Source organism: Primulina tabacum, chromosome 1 (genome assembly GCF_025594145.1).
Source record: "Primulina tabacum isolate GXHZ01 chromosome 1, ASM2559414v2, whole genome shotgun sequence".
Taxonomy (NCBI): domain Eukaryota; kingdom Viridiplantae; phylum Streptophyta; class Magnoliopsida; order Lamiales; family Gesneriaceae; genus Primulina; species Primulina tabacum.
Genome location: NC_134550.1, coordinates 18,090,123 through 18,102,491, shown reverse-complemented (window position 1 = coordinate 18,102,491; position 12,369 = coordinate 18,090,123).

Genomic DNA, 12,369 nt, shown 5'->3' with positions numbered 1-12,369 from the left:
AGTATTAGATGTCGGACCCAGGGCCCCACAATGCATATAATATCGTTTTTCTTTTAATCCAAGCATGCAACATATCTTTTAAATGTCCAATATTAAACCATAAAAATCCATGAAAATTTAAAAATCATAATTTAACATATAAAAATTCATAAAAATTTGAAATAACCATATTAGCATATAAAACAGCATTCAGGGCAGTGCCATGACGTTTACTAATTTTTTAGGTTTAAAATTACTGTTTTACCTTGGACGTAAAATTCTTCGAATTTGAATTTTTCTTAATTTCATTGACTTGAACATGTCCCAAATAATTATTTAAGCCTAAATTAAAATTCTCATAATTTTATTTAACTTAAATACTAAACTTTTTAATTAATTCGTAATTAGTCCCTTTGAAGGCCTTTTAATCCCGAAAAATTCGAAACTTCGATATAAAATTCCTAAATTTAAAACTTAGACTTTTTATATTATTTTATCCCTCATGATCCATGACTCGACCCCCGTGAGCTGTGTTTCGATTATTTTCCATGAAATAAAACCCTAGGACCATTCGAACAAGCCCCCTTGAGCCAGTATGATTTTTCATCGAGCCAAGCTCGAGCCGCCCCGAGCCGAACCCTGACCAACCCCTCCAAGAACCATCCTGGAGCCAAGGAACCAACGGACCAGACGCCTAGCTCGAAACCGCAGCATATCAGCAGGACATGCACTCGGCCGAGAACTCCCTATAGACAAGGACTCTTGTTTCTATTGCTAGGACCTAGCCGACTCAACCATCCTGAACTAGCCTCTCGTGTACCTTACTAAGACGCTAAGGACTCACCCTAGCTGTGAGGACCCAGACGCTAATCATCTTTGGGATTTAATTATCAATTAAGATAAACAGGGTCTAAAAATTTTTTCTTTTTAAAATGTATGTGCGGAACGTAATGGAATTAACTAATATACATCTCAGTATAAAAGTACAATAATGTACAACAATTATTCAAACTAGTCTAAGGTTTAACTACTAAATTTCAAGTATTAAACCAAGTCTACATCCAAGTCCGGAATCACCACTCTAATCTCGATCTCTCATCATCCTCTTGACCCTGATCCTGCCCCACCTATTGTCATGCACACATACAAACAAGGCAACAGCCGGATACTCTGGTGAGAATAAATCCCAATATAAATAATGTATACATGCAGTTAACTGAATTAACATAAAAACATGAATTATATCTTATCACATGTAGCAAAGTCAATAACATGTATCAATACCAATCTGTAAATAAAACATGAATCGTAATCTACGAAACATAAATCAATACGGATCTGTAAATCAAGTTCTAGTCTCGATATCTAAGACTCGACTCATCTCTTATTCTAATCTAGGGATCCCGATCTAATTTAGACTTTGGTATGCTGTATCGAATGCCTACAATAGACGTCGATATACATCCAAGCTCATCGATACACCGTAAGTCTAGAGTCTACGCGGTTCTGACAAAGACTCGGCGGTTCTGCCCTAGCTAGGCTTATCTGCCCTAGACTCAAACTCTGGCTCTGCTATAACTCAATAGACTAAACATATCAATCTGATAATCTGCAAATATCAATGCAATAAAGTAAAGTATGTGATTTTGGGAAACTCAAGTCGAACCTAACTCGAGTTGTGCAATTCCGAATCAACATCTATTTATACCTTTGTCTTCTCGATCCGACGAAGACGAAGTCTCGTATTCCAATCTGTCCATAACCAGTCTGGCAATGACAATCGCATAAATACAATATCAGTATATAAATCAATTCAAGACTTGTTCTGATCAATACTCAAATCGGTATATAATCTGATCCATATCTGAACAAGGTACAATCTAATTCATATCAATGATATCACGATACAATCGAAATCATTACTGAATCTGATCAATCTCAATCAATACTGAATCTGATCAATATCAATCTACTGATGTTTCGACGGCATAACAATACAGTCACAATAACCTCGTCTATCTCAACATCACAGATATAATACCAGAATTCATAACCAGTATCAGTGCAATTCATAATTTCAATAACAACACCAACCTGATATCGAATCTCAGTTAATCAATTCCAAAAATCATAACAATTACATAATCAGTCCGTTTCTTACTCTGACTTCGATTCTATGATGTCTAACATGTCAAGAACATCATATATGAATTTCATTTAATTCTGACAACATCATAATTTCAGAACATGTCTAAACGTAACAAAACTTACGTCCAGTTGTAGTCCGCGTTGATTGGAACACTGTACTGAAGTCGGATTCAAAACCAGACGGACGGATTTCTCACAAAAGGCGTAAGGATTTTCTTTCCCTTTCTTCGGCCCTTTCTCGATTCTTCTGAAGATTAACGTTTGTATGTGTATATATATATATACACGTTCATGCAATAAGCCAAGTGGCAATCTTACGTTTTGCATGCCACGCGCATATGCGCGCCCAAAATCCGCGCATATGCGCCGGAAGCACTGTCCGGCTCCTGGACTACTCGCGCATATGCGCGCACTGACATCACGCATATGCGCGAGACCTACTGTCTCCGCATATATCCTGCACATCGCCTCGCGCATATGCGCGACTCATCTCCGCGCATGTGCGCGAGACTCTCTGGAGTCACTCGCATAGGCTTCGCGCATATGCGCGAGGTCTTCTGCCTGTTTGGCGCATGTGCGCGCATCCGGTCGCGCATGTGCGCCGATGCTACTGTCCTCGCACATCCATTTTCACACGCGATCTCATTTCGTGTCTCGGTTATCCCTTTCATAATTATCTCGATTAAAAATCAATAATCGTATTAATTATTGCCAAATCATTTCAGATTAATCTCAGATTACGGAAATCAAATTCTCGGGCCTTACACTAGCCCAGACCTAAACCCCCAAGCCGAGCCATCTTCCCTGCACAAGTCACGCAGCCCTGCGCGATTGCCCTTGGGCTCTCGGGTGGGCTAGGACTCCTCCCAGCCCTCTTGACTCGAGCCCTAGCGTGGCTAGGACCCTGCCCTTGACCCTTCACCGACCCTGGCCAAGCCCTGGTCCCCGCCAAAGCCAACCCGAGCCAACATGATCATCACCGAGCCCCTAAGATTTCATATGATAGAAGGTGGTTCCCTCTTGTTTCGGTTCTGTTTTGCAGCATGTGTGTGAGTTCTTAGGACCCTTGAACTCCTGTAAATTAGTGCTTGATCAAGTCCTAATCATGGCATCCCTTTTAGATTATATTAGACATGAATTTGCAACAAACATATTCTTTCAAAATCCATGTTCATAAAAAAAACGAAAATAAAGAACACGCCACTTGTTTTTCATAGAAAACATGCTTGAATTTATATTATGGTGTGATAGATGTTTGAAGGAAAGAAATATGCGTGCCTTTGCGTATTTAACGCACGAATTATCGTTGACGATTACGAAGAACGGCGACGACAACCTTGGCTTGAAACTTACCTTGAAATTTCGACTTTTTCCTCTTAAAATTTGATGTGTGTGTGTGCCGTGCATATTGAAGGAGTTTTGGGGAGAAATTCTGAAAGTTGGGCGTGTGACTTTGAGTTAATGGGGAGGGTTTTGAGTATTTTATACTTAATTAATCACTAATTAAGCTTATGACCATTAAGCATACAATTAGGTTCATTAATTCTTAATTAAAATATTAAAAATAGTTTTGTTTAAATAAGTTTGTGAATTTATTAGCCGGGTTGTCAAAACATTTGTATTTTTGTTGAAAAACCCACACCGATAAAATTTACGTCCCGGAATATAAAATCACCTCAAAACCCCTTATTTTCAAAAATATGAAAAAACATCAACCATATTTTAAATAATTAAAATTAATTATTTAATAAAAGCATTTTACATTTTTCAACCCTCGATCTCCGTTCCTCGATCGCAACTCGAATAATCCTTAAAATTACATTTTAATGCATGTAAGTAGAAAAATACTAAAACATCATATAAACATGTCACATAATAACTTCGGCAATTAAAATCATTTAATTACTCATTTTTCATATTTCCTAGATTTGCATGCAGTTGAATTATGTCATCTTAATTTTGGACCTTACAGTTCATCTACAATTATCATCTAAGCTAATGATTTTCTACATGCTTCTTGATCAAATGTCCAAATATTAACTGAATTTTCACTATCTTTTGAATTTGGTTGAAATATTAACTTGGCTTGTTTAGTCCCAGCATTATGAGGATTTTGCGTACACTTTCTCATATGATTATTTAAAGAAGATGTTCCATTGGCATTTGTATCGGCAACATAGTTTGAACTACAATAAAGACACCTTACTCTTTTATTCCCATCAAAGTCAACATACCTTTCAAAATGTTCCAAAACAATTGATCTAGGCTTTATCGTTTTTCTCTTCTTTGAATCTTCAGTAGTTTTGTAGAAGATGCAATAGATGACTCATTATTTGAATTTCTACTTTCACCAAGTGTACTATCAATTTCAGCCATCTAATAATACAATAAACATAATATGAAAAAATAAGAACAAATGAAAAAAATCCAACGAGGACAAAAGAAGTATGTAATTAAATTATCGAAGACTAATAATACATGGAAAATGTTATTGTAATGCCCGGTTACTCGTACAAATGATAATAATGCGTTTATGTCGTTTATTATGTAGTTATTTAGCTCATTAGATTTCACGTGATGATTGAGGTATCAATATTGAGATTGAACATGATTTTTATATTGTTCATGGTGTATTGAAAATGAATATATGTCTAAATAGTGATAGTAAGATGTGTAGGTAGAAGTAGTGTAGTGAAGTTGGTGGGAAATGAGATGAAAATATGGCAGTTCTTACGAGTTTTATTATATCATTTGAATATTGATCCAAATTGTGCGAGGCCATAACCATTAGAAAGCTAAGATATAAGGTTACAACTTTCATGTTTTGAGTTTTGTCCAAATCATTGTGGAAGACAAGCCAAAAGTGCCACGAAGTGGGTCGTGTGTATCGTCACTCCTACAATGACACATGTTGGGATAATGGGCATAAATTTTTACTCAGACCTCCAAATGACATGAAACTAGTTGGCGATTCAAGCAAAGACATAGAGCTACAACTTTAATGTTTACCACTTTTTCAGATTAAGAACGGAAGAGCCGTTTCTGAAGCGATCTTTGAGGTGGCTGTGCGCAGAGCGGCGCCCGAGCGGTAAGAAATGACAGCCCGAGCGCCAATGGTTTTGGATTTTTAATTTCGGACAGAAAGTGCCGCGCTCGAGTGGTAATTTATGACCGCCTGAGCGCCGCCCTGTATTTAAGAATATAAGTTTCGAAATTCTGGACATCTTTATCAGTTTCCTTCACTTCCTTACAACATAAGATCGAGAGAAACAAGAAACCTTCCTCCCAAAAAGTCTTTTCTTCTTCTCCTTCATCATTTTGAGGTTAGAAGTTCATTCTCCATCACAAGAACATCATAGAGGTGTAAGTTTTCTTCTCTTTTAGTTGTTATACATGTAGAGGATTGATTTTCAGCTAGTATATACATAGTGATGGGTTTTTTGATGTATTTAACAGTATAGGAGCGAGAAACATTGTCTCAAACCAGTGTTCTTAAGCTTAGACTGTAAGTTGTCATGCTCTTGAAGTAATACATGAGTAATATTATGATTTCAAATACTTTCCATTGATTATTGCTATATGTACATTGTTAGTGTTTTATTGATGAAAACATAGCACCATATTCCATTGTTATGTATTAAATATGTAAGGAACTCATGAATATTGAAAATGTCTGCTATGTCATGAACATGGATATGAAAGGAAAATGACTGATTTTACATGATATAGAGCTTGTTGACATCATGGGTGGTTTTAAGTCCAACAAACCTATTGGCCAATATATGTTCATGGGGCGTGGGGTTGCCAAAAGTTGCTCCCTGACGTCCAACACAATAGTAGCTATATAATAAAGCAAGCACGGTAGTACATGTCAACTAATGAGGCTCAAGTACAAAAATGAACATGAATATATGCTATGATATGACATGGTTTAAAGATTCATTGTTGTCACGACTTGATATGTATGTTCCTTCGACGCATATTGATACGTACAAGTGCCAACTTATTGAGTTTTATAAACTCACGTAGCTCATGTATTACAGGATCAGGTAGTGAAGAGACGTAGAATGCCGGTTCGCCAATGGATGCTTGTGACATGCCTTACCTCGACAAGAACCGGGACATCTTATTGTATAGCTTCCGCATATGTATTGTGGTAATTTTTATGTCAAGGTTTGAAACAAGTTCCATGTGATGGATGATGATACAAAGTATGTTTGTATATGAGAATATGTTTATAAGTGTGTATGAATAGTATTGCTTGAGTTTTTGGTGTATACAAAATATAGGGACATCATGCCAAAATTTTTATAAACCGTCAAAGTGATGCCTCTTGTTTGATTTGCTTCATACTATAGTTATTTCATTCAAATCTTATTTTGAGTATGATAATTATGCTAAGTATAGAGTAAGGGTGTGACATTTTGGAGTGGTATCAGAACCCCCGGTTTTTCGACAGGGAAGACACTGGACTTCATCCATACATGGGGAACTCGGCAAGTAAGTATCTTTGTATCCCATAGTTTATGCTAAATTATGTGTTTCTACGTGACCTATATGTAGGTTAAGATAAGCGACGATGCCATCGAAACGTAAGGTACATGAAGGAGAGTCATCTAAGGGCAAGGCCCCAGCAACCGATGAAGGCAGTACGCCATGACCGGTAGATGACTTTGCTCAATTGCTCCAACAAGAAGCGAATGTTCATGGAGAGCAGATACAACAATTACTTGAGATGCAACGGACTACTCACGAGCAGACACACGCACACGCCATGCTACCCAGACAAGGACCTGTTCAAACAGATGTGTATGATCGTTTTCGACGTCTGAATCCTTCGGAATTCATGGGAAGCACCGATCCAGCAGTAGCAGAAGATTGGATTAAATCATTGGAGTCCATCTTCTCCTACCTTCATATGGAAGATGCAGACAAAGTAACGTGTGTCATATTTTTATTAACAAAGCATGCAAGAATATGGTGGGAGAGTGCAAGGGTGGCATTACCTACTGATACCATTGACTTGGGAAACTTTCAAAACCGTGTTTTACAACAAATATTTCAGTAAAGATGTACGAGCCAAGAAAGCCAGTGATTTCCTTAACCTAAAGCAAGGAACCATGTTAATGGGGGAATACATACAACAATTCGAGGTCTGAGTCCAATATGTACGATATATTGCCCAGGATGACACAAGTAAGGGCGAACACTTCATGAGGGGACTTCGCTCTGAAATTAAAAGAGATGTACGAATGTCGAAAGTTGCTACGTATGGGGAGATAGTGGAAAGAGCACTTATGGCTGAACAAGACGAACAAGACATTGACAGAGATAGGCAACAGCGAAGGCATCAGTACTTTCAAAAGAGCCAAGGAACAGGACAAGGCAAAAAGACCGATAGCAAAGGTACTCGACCAGAGGAACCCCGTGGCAAGTGTACCCCTCCACGTAAAGAACAGGACAGGCCACCTTGTCCTAAATGTGACAAACTTCATGGCGAGGAATGTATGCAAGGTTCCAATGTTTGTTATCGTTGCAAAAAGCCAGGGCATCTCGCTAGGAATTGTCCAGGGAGTTATGAGAAAGTACAGGGACGCCTTTTCTCCATGACCAAAGAAGAAGTGGATGCGGATACATCGATGATCACTCGTATGTTCTTGATTTCTGGTATTATTGCTATTGTTTTACTAGATTCAGGAGCCACGCATTCCTTTATTTCGGAATCGTTTGTAAGGAGACTGGGCATTACAGCAAATATAACAGAGACACAACTCGCCATAGCCTTACCTTCCGGGCAAGAATTACAGACAGATCAGATTGGGCAAGGGTGTCCAATATATGTCCAAGGCCATCAGATGTATGCTGAAATAATAGTTTTGAAAATGACCGATTTTGATGTGATATTGGGAATGGATTGGCTCTCGAAGTACAGAGTTACTATTGATTGTGGCATAAAAATGATCAAGTTTGCACCAGTAAGAGCTGAACCATTCACAGTAGCAAGTGCAGGTACATCCTTACCTCTTCGTATAATCTCTTGTATGAGGCTTGTAAATTGCTACAGAAGGGATGTCAAGGATATTTAGCATCTGTGTTAACTATTGATCCACCTGTTTGTGAATTAAAAGATACATATGTTGTTTGTGAATTTCCAGAGGTATTTCCTGATGAGGTAACAGGCTTACCCCCAGATAGGGAGATCGAATTTGTAATTGATGTTGTGGCAGAGACTTATCCGATCTCAAAAGCTCCTTATCGATTAGCTCCTACAGAAATGAAAGAATTGAAAGAACAGTTACAGGAGTTGCTTGGTAAAGGGTTTATTAGACCGAGCTTTTCACCGTGGGGTGCACCTGTTTTATTTGTGAAGAAGAAAGACGGTACCCTTCGTCTATATATTGATTATCGGGAGTTGAACAAAGTGACAATCAAAAATAAATATCCACTCCCCAGAATTGATGATTTGTTTGATCAATTACAAGGAGCTGGCATCTTTTCAAAAATTGATTTACGATCAGGCTATCATCAACTAAAAGTGAAATCAGATGATATCTCAAAGATTGCCTTCCGAACCAAGTACATGCATTATGAATTTCTTATAATGTCATTTGGACTAACAAATGCTCCAGCAGCTTTTATGGATTTAATGAACAGAATTTTAGCCATTTCTAGACAAGTTCATGATTGTGTTTATAGATGATATTCTCATCTACTCACGAACTGTCAATGAGCATAGAGAACATTTGCAATTAGTTTTGCAGACTTTGAAGGATAAACATTTATATGCCAAATGGAAGAAATGTGAGTTTTGGCATGAACAAGTAGCATTCTTGGGTCATATCATTTCAAAAGAAGGCATATCAGTGGATCCAAGCAAGATTGAAGCTGTTAATAACTGGCTACGACCTACCACTGTTACCGAGGTACGTTTTTCTTGGGTTTGTTGGTTATTACCGCCGGTTTATAGAGGGATTTTCTAAGATAGCATTGCCTTTGACTGCTTTAACGCGAAAGAATGTGAAATTTGTATGGAACGAAGCATGTGATCACAGTTTCCAAGAGTTAAAGGAAAAATTGACATCAGCACCAGTCCTTGCTATACCAGAAGGACCAGGAGATTTTGTGGTATACTGATCGCTTATGCCTCAAGACAATTAAAGGAATATGAAAAGAATTATCCCACACATGACTTAGAACTGGCAACAATGGTATTTGCGTTGAAAATATGGCGCCATTATCTGTATGGTGAACGGTGTGAAATATATACGGACCACAAGAGTTTGAAATATTTATTCACACAAAAAGAATTGAATATGCGTCAACGACGTTGGTTGGAATTAGTGAAAGATTATGATTTTATTTGTAACTATCATCCAGGTAAAGCCAATGTTGTTGCAGATGCGTTAAGTCGAAAGTCCAGTTCTATTGCTGCAATGCAAGTACAAGAATAAATTTTATGGGATTTACAGAAATTGAAGATTGATATTATGCCAAAGGGAAATGCAATCCAGTTATCAGCCCTCATGATTCGACCAACACTTGCAGACCGAATCAAGGCCGAACAAAATACAGATACTGAATTACAACAACTGAGGCATTGAGATGAAGAAAAAGGAAATTTGAACTTTGAATTGAATGGCGAAGGAATATGGACATATCGAGGGAGATTGTGTGTGCCAAATCAAGGAACGATCAGAAATGACATTCTTATTGATGCTCATGCTACTCCCTACTCAATACATCCAGGAGGCACCAAAATGTATAAAGATTTGAAACCATTATTTTGGTGGCCAGGTATGAAAAAGGACATTGCTCAATTTTTCGCACAATGTCTAACTTGTCAACAGGTCAAGATTGAACATCAAAGACCAGCAGGACTCCTGAAACCATTACCTATTCCTAAATGGAAATGAGAGCATATTACAATGGATTTCATCCTTGGTTTGCCAAGAAGACAAAGAGGATTCAATGCTATATGGGTTATTGTGGATAGACTTACGAAATCAGCTCACTTTCTTCCGGTGAAGACAACATACAAGATGAATCAATATGCTGAAGAATACATCAAAGAGATAGTGAGACTTCATGGCATCCCAGTATTTATTGTATCTGATAGAGACCCCAAATTAACATCTGCATTTTGGAGGAGTTTACATCATGCTATGGGAACTCGATTGGCATTTAGTACAGCATTCCACCCTCAAACTGATGGACAATCAGAACGAGTGAATCAGATCTTAGAAGATATGTTGAGAGCTTGTACTATTGACTTTCCAGGTAGTTGGGACAGTAAACTACCGTTGGCTGAATTCACATATAACAATAGTTATCAGTCAAGTATTGGAATGGCACCATATACTGCATTATATGGTATGAAATGTCGATCTCCGGTACATTGGGATGAAGTCGGAGAAAGAAAATTATTAGGCCCTGAGTTGGTACAACAGACAGCTGAATTGGTAACTAAGATCAGAGAAAGAATGCACATTGCCCAGAGTCGACAGAAAAGCTATGCTGATGTGCGACATCGTCGATTGGAATTCCATGTCGGTGACCATGTATTTGTAAAAATATCACCATTGAAGGGCATTTTTCGTTTTGGTAAGAAGGTAAAATTGAGTCCAAGATATATCGGTCCATTTGAAATCTTGGAAAGAATAAGAGACAGGGCCTACCGAGTTGCACTACCACCGAACTTATCAAATGTTCAAAACGTTTTTCATGTTTCCTTGCTGCGAAAATATTTGGCCAATCCTTCTCACGTTCTTCATTAAGAACCATTGGAGCTTGCATCGAATCTCTCGTATGAAGAACGGCCGGTCCAAATCCTCGATAGGAAATCAAAAGTGTTACGAGGCAAGGAAACACCCTTGATAAAACTGTTATGGCGCAATCATGCAATTGAAGAAGCAACTTGGGAGCGAGAAGACGAGATTCAAGAAAGATATCCTGAACCATATGGTACGTCAAATTTCGAGGACGAAATTCTTTGAAGGAGTGGAGAATTGTAATGCCCGGTTACTCGTACAAATGATAATAATGCGTTTATGTCGTTTATTATGTAGTTATTTAGCTCATTAGATTTCACGTGATGATTGAGGTATCAATATTGAGATTGAACATGATTTTTATATTGTTCATGGTGTATTGAGAATGAATATATGTCTAAATAGTGATAGTAAGATGTGTAGGTAGAAGTAGTGTAGTGAAGTTAGTGGGAAATGAGATGAAAATATGGCAGTTCTTATGAGATTTAGCATAATCATTTGAATATTGATCCAAATTGTATGAGGCTATAACCATTAGAAATCTAAGATATAAGGTTACAACTTTCATGTTTTGAGTTTTGCCCAAATCATTGTGGAAGACAAGCCAAAAGTGCCCCGAAGTGGGTCGTGTGTATCGTCACTTCTACAATGACACATGTTGAGAGAATGAGCATAACTTTTTATTCAGATTATGAACGGAAGAGCCGTTTCTGAAGCGATCTTTGAGGTGGCTGTGCGCAGAGCGGCGCCCGATGACCGCCGAGCACCGCCTGTATTTAAGAAGATAAGTTTCGAAATTCTGGACATCTTTATCAGTTTCCTTCACTTCCTTACAGCATAAGATCGAGAGAAACAAGAAACCTTCCTCCCATAAAGTCCTTTTCTTCTTCTCCTTCATCATTTTGAGGTTAGAAGTTCATTCTCCATCACAAGAACATCATAGAGGTGTAAGTTTTCTTCTCTTTTAGTTGTTATACATGTAGATGATTGATTTTCACCTAGTATATACATAGTGATGGGTTTATTGATGTATTTGACAGTGTAGGAGCGAGAAACATCGTCTCAAACCAGTGTTCTTAAGCTTAGACTGTAAGTTGGCATGTTTTTGAAGTAATACATGAGTAATATTATGATTTCAAATACTTCCCATTGATTATTGCTATATGTACATTGTTAGTATCTTATTGATGAAAACATAGCACCATATTCCATTGTTATGTATTAAATATGTAAGGAACTCATGAATATTGAAGATGAGTGCTATGTCATGAACATGAACATGGATATGAAAGGAAAATGACTGATTTTACATGATATAGAGCTTGTTGACATCATGGGTGGTTTTAAGTCCACAAAACCTATTGGCCAATATATGTTCATGGGGCGTGGGGTTGCCAAAGGTTGCTCCCTGACGTCCAACACAGTAGTAGCTATATAATAAAGCAAGCCCGGTAGTACAGGTCAACTAATGAGG